Source organism: Hoplias malabaricus, chromosome Y, assembly GCF_029633855.1.
Source record: "Hoplias malabaricus isolate fHopMal1 chromosome Y, fHopMal1.hap1, whole genome shotgun sequence".
Taxonomy (NCBI): Eukaryota; Metazoa; Chordata; class Actinopteri; order Characiformes; family Erythrinidae; genus Hoplias; species Hoplias malabaricus.
The window spans coordinates 29501274-29518921 of record NC_089820.1 but is presented as its reverse complement, the minus strand read 5'-3'; the positions used below and the strand labels follow the sequence as shown (position 1 = coordinate 29518921).

Below are 17648 nucleotides of genomic sequence, written 5' to 3'. Positions count from 1 at the left end.
GAACAGCAAAAGGGAGAGTTCCAGTTCTGCAGCACGTCTCTTTCCAGCAGCTCTCTGATGATAACATAAGCACATTACACACAGAGGCAGAGTGTTTCTTGAATCTGTAAAAAGGCATCTACAATATATTTGCCTTAAAGCACAGCGAGAAAGTTAGCCCAGAAACAAACAGTCGTAAACACAGCCGCGTCCACAATCGTCGTCTGAACTCTATTGTTGGGGAAAAATGCCAGATTGTGTTGAAGGTATTGTGATAGTGTGGGTTTCCTGCTCAACGCTCAGTTCCAGCTCTGTGAAGCGTGGTTGCCATCGCAGTGGAAAGGCTCGCTCGTGATGTTATCAGAAACAAAGAGCTGGCTGCTGTTTGTTTTATAATTATGTGAAGATTATGTGAAAACGGCCCAGAGGGGAAGACCCTGCCACAGTGGGGAGGATAACATCCTGGTATTATGTTGGTCTGCCATGGTGTAATGAACGTGCAGTTTCACCAAGCCGAGCTACACAGTCAGCGTGCTCTCTTTTACCAGACAGCAGCCTTTTTAAAAACGCTGGTGAAACATTAGGACTGTTTAATACCACTGTCTGTAGTCACTGTACAAAACGTAGGGCTATGAATCCTAATATCACACGAGCCTAAGGTCAAAATCCTCAATGCCAAGTGCTAGCTAAAAGGTTATAAAGACCCTACCCTCTGGAGGGATGAAGCACCATTCAGTAGCTTTGGTATAAATTTTGGATGGCATTTCTGATTCAGAAATAATCACCTGATATCAGTATCGTATATGAAGGGTGTATAATGGGATATATTTACACTTCATTGAAATTTAATTTAAAAGGGACTTATTCACCCTCTACCACGACCCTGAGCTGGATTAACTGTTACAGATAATGCATGAATGAATGAATAATCACCCTCTTCTTCACAGTGGAAAACAGTTCTGGTTCTTAATGACACATCTGTGACCTGCTTTGCTTAAAACACCACAAGGATCAAGACCCCACAGCAGCGTTCTCCCCCTGTCTAAACAGACCTGTTCCTTTAAATGATAATGAGCCGCTCGCTGTTCACCCCGACCCCGAGCGCACAGCAGTGAGGAGCGAGGAGCAGAAGCTCTGGTTTTTAGCCGTTTTCACTCCGTTCTCTTTCTTTTTTTTTTTGCTTGGTTTTCTTATCCCTCACATAAACGCATTCCCTTTAAGGTCCAAACTAAATGAAAGGTCATAGAGGCCGTTTTGATTGATTCTACAGAGGCTTATGTGGTACATATGTATAAAGCAATGTAGGTTCTTGATGACGCAGGGACATCTCTGATGTAATTAACAGACAATCTCCGCATTGCTGTCGAGTAGAATAATTGATAGAAGTGTTCAGCTGAAGGAAAACAAGAACCTTCACGTCGTATGTTTTTCTCTCTCAGTCGTAACCTACAGACAGACGTCATAAAATGCAGAAGGATCTATGCATTAGTTGGAACATGCTCATGTAAAACATGCATGCCTCGCATCTGACAGGGCTTGCTCAGTAATCTGTAAGCATTTAGTAAGTGCACTCAGACACAGTCCGGCAAATTCCTTCAGGTGAAGTCGGGGGGCGGGGGGTGGGGGGTGGTTAGAGGGAAACCAGCACCTAATCCATTAATGACAGCCTTGTGTCCCTAAGAGTCTGCAGCATTAACCCTTCTGTCTGAACCGTTCTATAACGTTATGTTGACGACGGGGACACTCCTCGGTCTGTACAAGGATCTACAGTCGTGAATCGAGTCACAGAACCTTTACAGTGAACCTGAGAAGTGTCGCAACACATCTGTAAATTCTTCAGAGTTAATTAACTGGAAACGAGACAGATACAATGTTGATAGAAATAACATTCCTTGAAATGTACTATTTCACAATGCTTTGTACTTTATCCATGTGTTGTTTCTAGGACGTTGTGTTTATAACCCCCTGAAAACACAAGCATAAAGTTGTTCTGCGTTCATTTCTCTGATTTTGAGAGAAAATATTCTACTCCTTTTCCACAAGTGAACAGTTCTGGGTCTTAATTAAACATCTGTGACCTGCTATGGTCCAAACACCACAAGGATCAAACCCCACAGCAGCACTGTACCCCTTCTAAACAAGCGCTTTTCCTTTAAATGATTTTATTTCTTTGCACTTGTCATGTGTGTTTTATATCATTCTTGTAGTCCTGCGCTGTGATTGGAGATACTCAGATAAGGGGCGGTACACTTCTAATGCCTTGTAATACTTTAATGTCACCCTTTTGCACATAATAATTGAAGCTAAATCTGAAATCTGTTTTACCTCACGTTTTTTGATGTGGGCAGCCCACGAATCCTGACTGGGAGGAGGTCCTGGTTCACAGTTTGTTTGTTGGGTGACAGACTCCAGATAGAAATATTAATATGTTCCCGTTAAGGGTTAATTTAAACTTTGAGTGCTGAAAAACTCCCACTTTAACATCTCCCTCAAGATATTTTATGTAGGAAATCCTTCATAAGAGAAAACTCAAAGGCAAAATTCACTTATGATGTTTTTCTGTGATGTGTCTTCTGCTCAGAAATGTCCTGCTGTGGACTTTTTTTTCAGTCCTGAGCAGAGCTGCTGTCTGCTGTTTATCCTGAATATTTACCATAGTTTTCCACCCAGGTCGGTGTTGTTGTCGTATGAGTGTGTTAGGTTCCTTTGGCCCGGGGCTGTCTGATTTATTGACAGTGAGAAACAGTGAGAAAGTGCGGTTCAGGGAGTGGCTCATGATCAGATTTCTGATGACTGGAATGTGGAGGTCATTTTTATCGAGACTCGCGCTGTTGTTTTTGGCTAATCCCAGTGAGTCGGACAGCCAGGAGTCGCTCTGTCTACTGATGCCATGCTGTAAAAATGTGGGAGTGCGTTAATCTTTTTCAGTTCAGCTGAAGCATAAAGACACGGTTTAATTAAAAACTCTGACATCACGTAATGTACAGGCCACTCTCAGCAAACCCCAGATTAGACTCACAGCAGCTCTGCTTTTCTGTAGCTGTTCTGTATTCGTTCCAAGGCTAGTTTGTGTTGTTTAATTTGGATGCAGTTTTCCACTCTTTGGAAAAACAGGTCTGACACCATACTGTTTGATTTTGGAGAAAAATATTTTAGCATACATGTCTCATTTGAACTCATTTATATATATATAATGCATAATACATTTTATGAATGTTTAATGCTAAGTGTAGAAAATAGTAAAATTAGTAAACAGTGAACAAAGACTAAATTAACAGTACTGAAATATTCATTCATTCATTGTCTGTAACCCTTATCCAGTTCAGGGTCTCGGTGGGTCTGGAGCCTACCTGGAATCACTGAGTACAAGGCGGGAACACACCCTGGAGGGGGTGCCAGTCCTTCACAGTGTGACACACACTCACACATTCACTCACACACTCACACCTACGGACACTTTTAAGTCTCCAATCCACCTACCAATGTGTATTTTTGGACTGTGGGAAGAAACCGGAGCACCCGGAGGAAACCCACGCAGACACAGGGAGAACACACCACACTCCTCACAGACAGTCACCCGGAGGAAACCCACGCAGACACAGAGAGAACACACCACACTCCTCACAGACAGTCACCCGGAGAAAACCCACGCAGACACAGGGAGAACACACCACACTCCTCACAGACAGTCACCCGGAGGAAACCCACACAGACACAGAGAGAACACACCACACTCCTCACAGACAGTCACCCGGAGGAAACACACGCAGACACAGAGAGAACACACCACACTCCTCACAGACAGTCACCCGGAGGAAACCCACGCAGACACAGGGAGAACACACCACACTCCTCACAGACAGTCACCCGGAGGAAACCCACACAGACACAGAGAGAACACACCACACTCCTCAGAGACAGTCACCCGGAGGAAACCCACGCAGACACAGAGAGAACACAGCACACTTCTCACAGACAGTCACCCGGAGGAAACCCACGCAGACACAGGGAGAACACACCACACTCCTCACAGACAGTCACCCGGAGGAAACCCACGCAGACACAAGGAGAACACACCACACTCCTCACAGACAGTCACCCGGAGGAAACCCACGCAGACACAGGGAGAACACACCACACTCCTCACAGACAGTCACCCGGAGGAAACCCACGCAGACACAGGGAGAACACACCACACTCCTCACAGACAGTCACCCGGAGGAAACCCACGCAGACACAGAGAGAACACAGCACACTCCTCACAGACAGTCACCCGGAGGAAACACGCAGACACAGAGAGAACACACCACACTCCTCACAGACAGTCACCCGGAGGAAACCCACGCAGACACAAGGAGAATACACCACAGTCAAGAATTATTAATCAACAATGTAAATATAATATAAACATTCAGTGGAGTGTAATTCAGTCAGAGTGGCAGCAGTAGAATCATGAGGGAAACTCAGTAAATTATTTAGTTTTGGCTTTTTATAAACTGCTAATTACACTTACATTTAATGACATCTGCTGTAAAGTTACTTTTTGGAAGAAATGAGGTTTTAAACCTTTAGAAATAATCCTAAATTACTTTTTGAATTCCATTGGAATTGCCTTTTTAAAAAACTCATTCATCAAAATGATCAATAAAAGAGTTGATTACTGTTTTAATCAATACTCACAGCCCGAGCTGCATGACTGTAGTGGTTTCGAATGTAAGTCCATTACTGTCTAGGAATTGCCTTAGAAAGTACACATGAAGCATTACTACTTACAGATTACTTCATCCTGGTGCTTCACTTTAGGAATATCAGGGATTAAATATTCAACACAATGTCCATTTATGTTATTGATTTTCTACACAAACCTCTACAAGAAATGATACGTCGGACTGATGTAGGTTCAGTGTGGTGTGGTGTTGGACTGTCACTGTACATTAACTCTGCTGTTCTCTTTGGGGTCAGTTTGACTGTTCAAACTTTAACGTCTGTAAATAAACAACTGACGTCATTTGCCCTGCTTCACACTTAATGTCGGCTCCTGATTTAACAGAAAAACTGGGCAAACGTGAAATTAACTGGAGGGTGTGTTTTCAGTTTCCTATTCACATTTACTGTGTGCCCTGTACACACCGGTGTGCTTTGGGGTCAGTTTGAGGCTGTTTTTAGCTCTTTATAGAACACATCAGGAATATCAGCAGTTTAACGTGTTTGTTTTGGTTGTTGTGGACTACAATGAGATCATTGTAACATGAAGTTTTATTCATCCATTCATTCATTCTCTGTAACCCTTATCCAGTTCAGGGTCGCGGTGGGTCCAGAGCCTACCTGGAATCATTGGGCGCAAGGCAAGAATACACCCTGGAGGGGACGCCAGTCCTTCACAGGGTGACACCCACACTCACACATTCACTCACACACTCACACCAACGGACACTTTTGAGTCTCCAATCCACCTACCAACATGTGTTTTTGGAGCACCCGGAGGAAACCCACGCAGACACAGAGAGAACACACCACACTCCTCACAGACAGTCACCCGGAGGAAACCCACGCAGACACAGGGAGAACACACCACACTCCTCACAGACAGTCACCCGGAGGAAACCCACGCAGACACAGGAAGAACACACCACACTTCTCACAGACAGTCACCCGGAGGAAACCCACGCAGACACAGAGAGAACACACCACACTCCTCACAGACAGTCACCCGGAGGAAACCCACGCAGACACAGAGAGAACACACCACACTCCTCACAGACAGTCACCCGGAGGAAACCCACGCAGACACAGAGAGAACACACCACACTCCTCACTGACAGTCACCCGGAGGAAACCCATGCAGACACAGATCTCAACCCTAACCTTATGCTTTTTGGCTCTGTTCTGCTTTATTTAAGAAATGCACAAAGAAACATAAAGAACTATTTCAATTCTAATCAGTTTCTGTAGATTAAAATGTTTGGGGTCTAATTGAGGAAGTTTGTGCCTGAAATAAACCTCATTAATCTATTTGATGATTCAGCAGTGGACAAAGACGGAACGTAACTGAAATAATGAACTTTACTTGTGTCATGAATGCAGAAAATAACAGCTCTGCAGATTTATCAAGAAGGCGAAGGTCAATAAAGGGTTCGGTGGGGTCCAATCGAGTAAATGGTGTTGGTCTGAGGTGACGTGTTCGTTGTCACGGTTGAATAATATCGTCAGCCTTCCATTAGATTACAAGCAGATTACACATGTCTCTGTGTGTGGTTTAATGGATGAGTACATCGCATGCTACACTCTGTACTCTGTTTGAGTTTCCCCGTCCCAAACAAGCTCGGCGAAGCTGAGTGACGACTGCTGACTCGTTCGAGAAAGATGTTATTTACTGACAAACTCTTTAATATTCTCCTGATGAACCGTCTGACCTTTTCTTCCCATGTGAACACACACCTTTGTGTATTTTGACACTGACAGGTGATACGGTGAGATAAATGATAATGAAAGTGTATCAACATCACATCACTCCACAGCCACCAGAGATTTTCAAATATGTGGCACACCCATCGAAATGCAGAGTCACTCTGACACGTACTAAGTTTTATTTAGAAGCTAAAACGTAACCATTGGCCTTTTAGAAAGATCCCACTCATGATTAGTGATATCAGATTACCTCTTTTATTTAAAGGTGTTCTTACGTAATTTCTCCAATTATGTGGGGTGGTACAGCTCTGATTCCAGTAAGGGCACATTCAAGAGCATGGGTCACTAGCCTCATCCACAAAGAGCCGGTGTGGCTGCAGGTTTTCATTCCTATTAAACAGGAGCACACCTGACTCTGTTTGTTTAATCAACTGCCCTCGGTCTGTAACAGTTATACAGGGTGTGCTCCTGTTTGTGTGGAATGAAAACCTGCAGCCACACCCTCCCTTTGTGAATAAGATTGGTGACCCCTACATTAGAGGTGAAACAAGACTGGGTCCGTGTAGCTTTCGTTAACTGGGTTTCCGTTTCTAATCCTGCAACAGTCCCCTGTTTGGAACAATATAAATATCATTGATTTAAGAAAAGCTAAATAACGAGTTGTTTTTCATTGCTGCTTGTGGCTGATTATGGGATGGGCTGTGGATTTTAGCCAGAACCAGACGTTTTTAACACTAATAGAGACATGTGTTTTGAACTGGAGGACCTGATTGTGCTGGTAGATTAAAGATGAACGTATCGCACCCATTTCACCACTTCATTAGAAACATGGGCGAGGACGGGGAACATATGCTGAGATCTCTGTGCACGTTGGGGACGCGGGTGTCCGTAGGAGTATGTGACACGTCTGTTATCTTCCTGTTAGGTCTGAGGATCCAAATATAAACTTATTGTGAGCTACAATAAAAATATATCAGATTCTCGTATTCACTGTGTTTGTGTTTTAAAGCGTTGGAAGAAAAGAAAAAAACTAATCAAATCTACATTCTCTGGTCCTGCTGCGTCCTTCTCCATTGTTCTACTGCAGGATTAGAAACGGAAAACCAATTAACGAAAGGTACACGGACCCAGATTCCTGTAAAAAATGGGTAATTTGTTATCTGTTTACTAGCAAACCCAAAATAAAGCTATGGTGAGTAGTCAACCGTAGAATTCAACCAAACCAGCAATGATCTTTCAAAAAGAACTTAAACCCTTGTTTTGTGTGGATGGTACACAGTGTCTTCATCAGCTTTTATCCCGTAAAATACTGTCATATACGCTCAGAGACTACAGCATTTTAACATTGTCACTTATTTCCCTCATTAAGGCCAGCATTAAAAAGACCTCTGCTAATGTCCTAATATTATCCACCTGGTAAATCCAGCATGTGTCTGTCTGGTCTGTGGATATCAGACCGTTTAAAGGGCACATATTATGAAAAACATCCCTTCAGTTCAGTGCATGTTCAGATTAATGTGGGGATCTGGAGCCCACCAACCCACACACTGTGAAACAAGAACACCCCCCCCCCCCCAAAAATGGCTAAAAGCAGACTGGCTCCTCCCTGCTGTGCGCTCGGGGTCGGGGTGAACAGCAAACGGCTCATTATCATTTAAACATTAAAAGTTCTGAACAGAGCAGAACAGTTTAGACCTCGGGAGAATGCTGCTGCTGTGGGGTTTGATCCTTGCGGGGTTTTAACCAAAGCAGGTCGAGGGTGTTTTATTAAGACCCAGAACTGAATGAAAGGGAGAATGGGTCGCCTTTAAAGAAAAATGCAGTGTGGTATATTTTGATTTCACTGAAGTTCCCTGAGTGTTTATATGATTCATCTGTGTAAATGTATTTTTAATGTAAACACCTTGTTGCCGGCAGGTGACCGAGCAACATTATACATCTAGCTCTTCGTGCCAATGGTCAGATTACTATATCTAAATTCAGCCATATGCTTTTCCAGGAAGGTCACTGATCAATGATTGGCTGCCACCACTGTATTTATAACTGTGGCCACAGTTGGTTACGGTCTGAGCTTTAACCAAGTGGATATTTTTGAGTGTAATTAATATATACACTATATCTTGTGTGTGTGTGTGTGTAGGTGTGTGTGTGCCTGTGTTTGTGTGTGTGTGTGTGTGTGTGTGTGTGTGTGTGTGTGTTTGTGTGTGTGTATGTGTGTCTGTGTAGGTGTGTGTTGACCTGTGCTGTGGATTCCATATATTTAAACCTTCCACATATTTAGGCACATTTCTATAGCGGCGTTCATGCTTTAAATAGCTGGGATGTTTGCTAAGTGTCATAGGTTCTTAAACATTTCATTTATCACGGCCCTCAGTTTATTCACAGTCTTATTTCTGTGCTAAATGGAAAAATGTCCAATGTTGTTTCAGACTGTTGAAACTTAAAACATGTCACTGGTCACTGGTTACCAACAGGATCAAGGCATTAATTCGGAGCGATGAATGTAGAATCAGACTGAAGTCAGCTGTGGCTGTTGTGATTTGTCTTTGGCCATTTTTGATTTGTCTCACACTGTGGTAGAGACTAAATGCACTCATTAAATCATTATGATGCTGTGGTTAAATGAAAACAGCAGCTTTTGTGATGTGAAATTTGCACTCATTGACTTCCAGCACTAATCTGAATTATCCTCTGATGGGCTGTGGTTCCCGAATGCTCTGTGATACTTTAAAAGAAACTTGATTCATTCAAACACTCAGAAAGCATTAGTCAGACATTTTCATTGTTTATTTAAAGACATTTTTGAAGTTCTGTGATTTAGTTGGGCGGCACGGTGGCGCAGCAGGTAGTGTCGCAGTCACACAGCTCCAGGGGCCTGGAGGTTGTGGGTTCGATTCCCGCTCCGGGTGACTGTCTGTGAGGAGTTGGTGTGTTCTCCCTGTGTCCGCGTGGGTTTCCTCCAGGTGCTCCGGTTTCCTCCCACAGTCCAAAAAACACACGTTGCAGGTGGATTGGCGACTCGAAAGTGTCCGTAGGTGTGAATGTGTGTGTGTCTGTGTTGCCCTGTGAAGGACTGGCGTCCCCTCCAGGGTGTATTCCTGCCTTGCGCCCGATGATTCCAGGTAGGCTCTGGACCCCCCCGCGACCCTAAATTGGATAAGCGGTTACAGACCACTTCACTCCTAATTCTCGCGTCTAAAATCTTTCAGGTTAAAACTAAGTGTAAATAAGGTCTGTTTTACCTCGACCTTCCTGGGAACCCCATAACTCTCCACATGTGTAACTCTCTGGGGTCAAAGAACGCGCCGGCGACCATTCGCGATGTTTCTATTAATATCTCAGTGATAACAGCGCAGAAATACAGTTCAAACACTCTGTGAATGTGCAGAAACCGCTCTGTCGATCGTATGTTATCACCACTGTACTGATACTGTACATCCCGACTTACCAGCCTGTGTATGAGCCTCAGACAAGCCTCCTCTGACTCTGATCAAACTATTTCAATCACCAACACACTTCATCCACACGAGGAAAGGGATGTTTTCACAAGAAATATAAAGACTTTCTAAATTCGGATTTAAGTTTTTCAGGGTTAGAGAGAGAGTATCTCTTTAGGAAATGCTGTAGGTCACATGGGCCTCTCTTAAAGAGAGATTGTTCCGAACGTTTTGATATAAAGCATGTGTGTAATATATTATAATACAAGTTATAATTTCAGAAAATTGAGAAAATGTCCTTTGACCCCAAAGGGTTAATACAGCCACAAGCCTAATGGAAGGTGAACCTATATTTAGCATCTATTTATAGCGCTGTATTAGAAACGCAGTGCTCAGTGGTCTTTTAAAAAATGTTTCATTCTGAATATAATGTGGTGCTCTGGTGTTTCCACAACTGCTGTCTGCAGCCCCCCACTACTCCTCTCTTGAGCTACGGCTATTAAAAGCTTCCTGAGCAGAACCAGGGACAAGACTCAGGTCCTGTTTCATCCTCATGCCACCTCTCCACTGCAGCGGTCAGCTCTGCCCTTTAGTTCAATAGAAACAGGTTGTCCGGACCGTGTCTGAATCTCGGGACGGCACCTGAAGCTGAAGAGGTTTACAGAAGCCTGCTGAAAGACAGACATGTGAAAATACACACACTCAGCCGGAGTCCCTGAAAGAAACAGTTAGGCTTTCATGAACGTAAACAGAGAACTGTCTCGAGCGGATCCTGCTTTCTCCTTCTAAAATTCCTCCTGCAAAGTGCTGCGTTTACGAGGCCTTAGATCAACTTAGATCACCATCTCCTCCCTCAACATCCACGGCTGAGGTGCTCTTGAGCAAGGTGTGTGTGTGTGTGTGTGTGTTTTCTCTGCCACAGATGTGTTAAATGCGATGGCACCGATGCTTGCGTGCTGTCCACTGATGGTATAAAGCACATTTAATGATGAGTAATTGATTGTAATAAACTAAAGGACAGCTGTGGCCTAATGGTTAGAGAAGAGGGCTTAGGACTGAATAATAACATTAATAATACATCATGCAGTTTTTTTAAAATACCAGAATACTTAAAGACTCTGGGAGGCCTTTATAAAATGAGCCACAACATTATAACCACTGTGGCATGAACTGGATCACGCTGTATGTCATTAAAGGGGCACCTGTTGAGGGGTGGGATATATTAAGCAAGAGAACGGTCAGTCCTTGAAGTTGATTTGTAAGTAAGATGCATTGCAGTTGCGATATGAAAAGCCAGTCTGGTCCCATCACATGTAAGAGATACTGCAGCACACAGCGCCAAAAGAGTTAATGCCGGCCCTGATAGAAAGGGGTCAGAACGCCCGGTGGGACCAGGTCCTTCACGGCAGTAGTGCGCCCTGATGGCAGTGGCCTCTTTCAGAGATAATGCACCTCAGATCTTAGGTCAGTCAAGTACCAGAAAAACAAGTCTTTACAGAACTTAAAGGATCTGCTGCTAACGGCTTGGTGCCTGATACTTACCTCAGGACACCTTCAGAGGTCTCGTGGAGTCCGTGCCTCAACAGGTCAGAGCTGTTTTGGCGGCAGGAGGGAGGCCTACACCTTGTTAGTCAGGTGGTTGTACAGTTAAGTCTGTGTGAATACACACACACACACACACCACTCACACATATAGAATACGGACACACCCAGTAACATACAGTACACAAGAATATCACACTGAATAGTAAGAGATTGTTTTACACAAAGAAACAAAATAAATGACCCCAAATATTATAATAAACACACACCCCGTTATTCCACTGTGACTCTGTGTGTGTGAATCTCTCCTCGTGACAGTCCAGTGTTATATGAGGTTATAGTCCCAACATACACACCTGTTACATTTAGAAATACATTTCCATGAGCGCTGTTGTCCACAGAGGAGACGTCACTAGGCTGTGGAGGTTTGAGTTGGGTCTCCTTGTGCCTCATGGCCTCCTCTGATCCTCCAATTCACTCCTTTCATGGCAGTGTTCCCGGGTTATCCTTAAGTGTCCTGGTATTAAAGCCCGCTCGTAAAGACGTGGCTGCGGGTAAAAAGGGGAGGAAAGGAGCCGATGGTGTTTCTATGAAACGAGAGGAAGGTACAGCAAAGGTGTTTCATCCGTATTCATCACAACTCTCCAGGTAGTTTGATTTTGCACATTTACATAATGCCTTTATTAGCTTCCCAAGAAACGGAGGTTAATAAAGAGGGCCAACTCTTCTTTAAGAAGGAGACATTCTACCACTCAGGATATTGTTTACCCACTCGTTTATTGTCCCGCCGTCTGAAACGGACCTGAAACCTAGACACTACCCTTCTGTGGTTCCAGCTTTCTTTTACATACAGATTTCTTTCATTAGCTGAGAATGACACGGCTTCATTACGGGGAGCTGAAGTATGAAAATGAAAACCTTTGATGAAAATCTCTTCAGCTTCAGGTTGTCAAACCGCCGTCAGAAACCTCCACATTTAGGAGGTCTCCCCGCTGCGTGGAACTTGAAAGTGAATTTGTGTCTCCAACTCTACCGTCCCCTGTAGGCCTGACCTGAGCTTAAAGGTCACTCGCCTTCCCAGCATCTCTTGGCCCCTGCCATCATCAATCATAATCTGCCAAGCACCATTGGTTTGTCGCTGGGCCCCTGTGGATTAAAATGGCCGTATCTCTTTTCAAATCAAAATGGCCACCGCTGCTCTGGAGCCCAGCACACACAGGCTTGTGTATAAGCACTGCCCAGAGAGGCGTATGGATGTGTGTGTGTGTGTGTGTGTGTGTGTGTGTGTGTGTGTGTGTGTGTTGTTTGTGTGTGTTTTCACACTGTGCGCCGTAAGCCTGTCACAATAGCTTTATTGTGATACTTAATGTCATTTTAGGACTGTTTTATGCCATGAATATTATGATAATATAGAATCATAACAATGCACTTACACCCTTCGAAAAAATAATGAACTTTAAGCAAAACCTTAATTATTAAAAATACCTAAACATTGGAATTGAAATATGTCTTTTATTTATGTTATAAATAAAAATAATGATATAATTATATATTTCAATTTCAATGTCTAAGCATTTAAGAAAATAAATTATATTCATTCATTCATTCATTCATTCATTATCTGTAACCCTTATCCAGTTCAGGGTGGCGGTGAGTCCAGAGCCTACCTGGAATCATTGGGCGCAAGGCGGGAATACACCCTGGAGGGGGCATCAGTCCTTCACAGGGCAACACACACACACACACACACACACACATTCACTTTTGAGTCACCAATCCACCTACCAACGTGTGTTTTTGGACTGTGGGAGGAAACTGTAGCACCCGGAGGAAACCCACACAGACACAGAGAGAACACGCCACACTCCTCACAGACAGTCACCCGGAGGAAACCCACGCAGACACAGGGAGAACACACCACACTCCTCACAGACAGTCACCCGGAGGAAACCCACACAGACACAGGGAGAACACGCCACACTCCTCACAGACAGTCACCCGGAGGAAACCCACGCAGACACAGAGAGAACACACCACACTCCTCACAGACAGTCACCCAGAGCAGGAATCGAACCCACAACCTCCAGGCCCCTGGAGCTGTGTGACTGCGACACTAACCTGCTGCGCCACCCTAAATTATATATTTATTTTTGTAAAATATCCTAAATGAATAAAACAATAAACCTACAAACAAATAAACAGAACATCACCAAAACAGAGCGAGTGGATAAAATATTGGTGATGTTTATTCTTATGTGAGGCATTTTTGAGGAAATATCCATGTGTTGTACAATGAGTCGATAGCGTAATTACTGTGAAGGCCTAGTGTACCAAGAGATACCCTTTTACTTTAATGTTTAAATGAAGCCTTTATAGTGATTACAGCTGTAGAGAAGCTGATGTCCTGAGTGTGTGCCGTGATGTGGTCTGGGTGCAGTTCAGTTAAAGTCTCTTCTAAATGAGACCAGCTTTAAACAAACATCGATGCTGTCAGAGAAGTTGGGAAGTTGAGGAATGAGGTGTGTGAACTGCGTGTGTAAATCCTTGTATTGGGACTTGTCTTGAAGGTATCTTAGGGATGAAATCTAAAGAATGCATTATGCACCACGTCAGCAGCTTGAAGCAACGGACCCATTTACAACTTCTGATCTTTAAGCAACAGGAACAATGCAGGTGTTATAGCCCATTGTGTACTGATAAATACTCGGTGTGATTCATGATTTCCACCGGGGCCCAGCCATAAATTCACCACATCACGGGCTGCCTCAGCACTTTCTGTAAAGCGCAGGCTTTTTTTTCCCTCGGCAGAACAACCTGAGACGCTGAGGGGAGAATAAAAGGCCAGTTGAGAGCTAATTCTAATGAAAGACTGAATCCTCAAACAGTGGCACTAAAATGTTCAGGAAAGTCACTGGTGTTCCTGTATTTGTCAAAGTCCTCCCCTTATTTCCTTCCTTCCTCTGAGCCTTTCTCACATCACAGCATTAATACTTTAGACACACACACCTGAAATACTTCAGTGGAAAAGTGCTGTGATTTGAAGGTGTTTTGGCACGTGTTCAGTGGCTGTTGTGTCACAAGGTAAAGTTGTGGTCCAAGAGATTTAAGAGCTAGTCTTGACATGGTCCATTTTATGAAAGTTTTCTCTCATATTTCAGTCCTTAAAAATGATGTTTTAAAAATCTAAAACCGATAAATATCATGACGTGTCAAATACAATCAACCCTTTTATTCTTTATGTAAAGATCAGACGGTTTGGGCTCGTTTTGGGCTGATGTTTGTTTCCAGTCGATGCTCTGTTTGAGGCGTCTGCTGAAGAGGAGGAGAATACCATGTTAATAATAAAAGATAATAAACTATTTATAAATGAAATGCAGCTCTAACTGATTTATAGTGCAATTAAAAACGAGCAAGAAAAAGTATTTTGTGCCTAATTTAAATAATCAAAATAAAAATGATCATAAATGAATACATTCAGATGCACCATAAATATTAGGAACCTGTAAAAATAAGGGCAATAAATATTAAAATACACCAGTAAATGTAGGGTCAAAGATGAAATCTTTTTAATTAAATCAGTGTTAAAACACACAATAGAAATATTAAAGGAATAAAACAGTAAAATAAGGGAAATAGGGACAGGAATAAATAAAGTTAAAGACTAAAGCAAAGATCTGTTTTTTAAATCAGTGACAGAGGGAACCTGAGGAATGTGTGTGTGTGTGTGTGTGTGTGTGTGTGTGTGTGTGAATTTCATATATGAAATCTAGCATTAAATGATTTTAAAATCACAGGCCCTCAGAGATGAATGAAGGTGCTGCATCAATAACATATTTAAAAACTAACTTAAAGCGCTGTAACTGGTCCTAAAAGAAACAAATGCCCAGTGGAGGGTAGCTAACACTGCTCTAATGTGATCTTCCTGGTTTATGGTTAGAATTCTTGCTGCTGCATGATGTACTTGTTATAGCTTTTTTATGGCAGTGGCAGGAAGTCCTCTGAGCGGTGATTTGCAGTAATCCATCTGCACGGAAACAAAAGCATGGCTAACTGCCATTATTATTATTATTATTATTATTATTATTATTATTATTATTATTTGCAGCTTCTAAATCATTGTAATGCTTCACTGTGCTGTAATAGGGAGAACAGAATATCTGTCACTGCTACTCTGGGCTCAGCACTATAGAAACTGCACTATGTAACTTTCAGAGGAGGGTAGGAAACCATTCCCCTCCCTCCTCCTCCTCCTTCTTCTTGATTTCAGGGCAATGCTCTAAATCTGAGAAAGTAATAGGAGCTCAGGTGTGAAAATACCAGATTTACCTAAAAATACCTAGTGTTCTTTAAATCTGTGCACAACCTGAAAACCTGCTTCATCTGCACTGCTACCAACAGACAAGCAGTGCTTCTGACCAATGGAGATGCCTGATACTGTGTAAGGGCACAGTTTATGGCACAGATCAGATTCACTCCCCTTCGTTTCTAAATACAGAACACACACACATATATCATTTTTTATTTATCTTTTTTTAAAACCATTCATATTTGCCCAAAAATAACAGCAGGCGGTGGACTATGTGAACTGTGTGTTTGTCCATTTTAGAACGGTAACAGATGGATGCTCTGCCTGCAACACGGTGAGCTCACAGGCCGTTCGGCTGTTCCAGCTGTAGCGTCCGTGCTGTGTGTGTCTGTGTATTTGACAACACAGGACTGAACAGATGAAAAGAAATCTTTTTAGTGTCTTCTATACCTCTGTGTACGGTCCGCTGCAGTTATCCCCGCGTCTCTGTCCTGAGACTGATTGCATTCCACCTCACAGAGAGGATACTGCGGTTCTTTACACTCAACTGCAAAGGATGCAGACAAACCACCCCTCTGTCTCTGACAAACGCATCAGACGAGACTTACTCAAGCAAGTTAGCGCCATTTCCTGTTTATACACGTGAATGAAGTCAGGTTTGGTTATTCTTATGTCTCACGCTCTAGAGGAGAGATGTAGAGTACAGACACGCTCCTGTTCCATTATCTGCCTGAAGAGAGTGAAGGAAACACATCACCAATGAAGCCAGCCATGGAGATGATTGGCTCCCAGCAGCTTATTCCCTTCACCACTTTGTCAATTACGCACTTTTAGCGAGGAAGCAATTAAAGGGCGGACGGTTCGGTGGGGTCGGCCTAACGTGTGTGTGTGTGTGTGTGTGTGTGTGTGTGCTTACCCCCACCTCATGATCTACCATCGCTCATTGTCATAATGATGCATGGCTGCATCAGGTTCTTGAGGTTGACAAAAGCTCGTTCTGGCTTTTATTCGCTGTATCTCTTTCAGGGAATCAGAGGGGGCAAATGCATCACCTCAGCCATCGAGCACACATAAATCTCATTGTAAAAAGGGCTTGTCCCAGGTCAGATTCCACCCGACACTGGCTTTTGTCAAGCCGCCTTTTATTTATTGCCCTGAGCTCTTTTGGCTTAGCCTTTTGTGTATGTGGATAAATAATTGTTTTATAGATTATCTTTGGGGAGCTGTGTATTATGAAGCCTATTGTTTCAAATCTGGGCTGAGGAGGACGCATGTGGTATTCTCTCCTTTTGATTGTTAAGTTACTCTTAAATTAGGAGGTGTAATTAACCCTTAAATGAGAGGAGAACATTGGGCGGAGGATTATAGACCAGTCACTGGATAACTTTACAGTACTCCAATAATTCAGGAAAATATTACAATAAAGCAGCCCTAAACACCTCTAGAAATTGTGTACAAAATTTGCCAGATCTGTCAGGTATTGCTTCAGTGCATGTGCACATTAATGTATGAATCTGGAGCCCATGGGGGAAAGAGAAAAAAAAGAGAACCGAGCCAAAACGACTAAAACCAGAGCTTTTGCTCCTCACTGCTGTGCGCTCGGGGGCGGGGTGAACGGCGAGCGGCTCGTTATCATTTAAAGGAACAGCGGGGCTGTTTACACGGAGGGAGAACGCGGCTGTGTCAGGTCAGAGACATTTAATTAGGATCCAGAACTGTGTTCCACTGCGGAGAAGAGGCAGAACGTGTCCTCTTTAACTGTTAATGTTAGTTAATGTGATTTTGCAGCATTTGACACTGTAACATCCGTAGCGTAAAGATGAATATCATTTTTTTTCACATGAACATATATCTAAGTAAAGCCAAGCCGCCTGCCCTTATTAATGTGGTTAATATCATTAGCACACACACTTACCTTCACACCCACTGTGAGTTTGAAAAATCAATGAGAAACTTCTAGAAATCAGCTGAAACGC

The 17648-nt window shown here is 43.2% G+C and overlaps 1 protein-coding gene across 1 annotated transcript in view; it reads left to right on the top strand.

Moving 5' to 3' along the window:
* LOC136678424 (AT-rich interactive domain-containing protein 3A-like) overlaps positions 1–17648 on the top strand; it is a gene marked incomplete at its 5' end in the record, with an annotated part of 92812 nt that overhangs the window by 53924 nt on the left and 21240 nt on the right. The gene's annotated exons all lie outside the window — the stretch shown is intronic.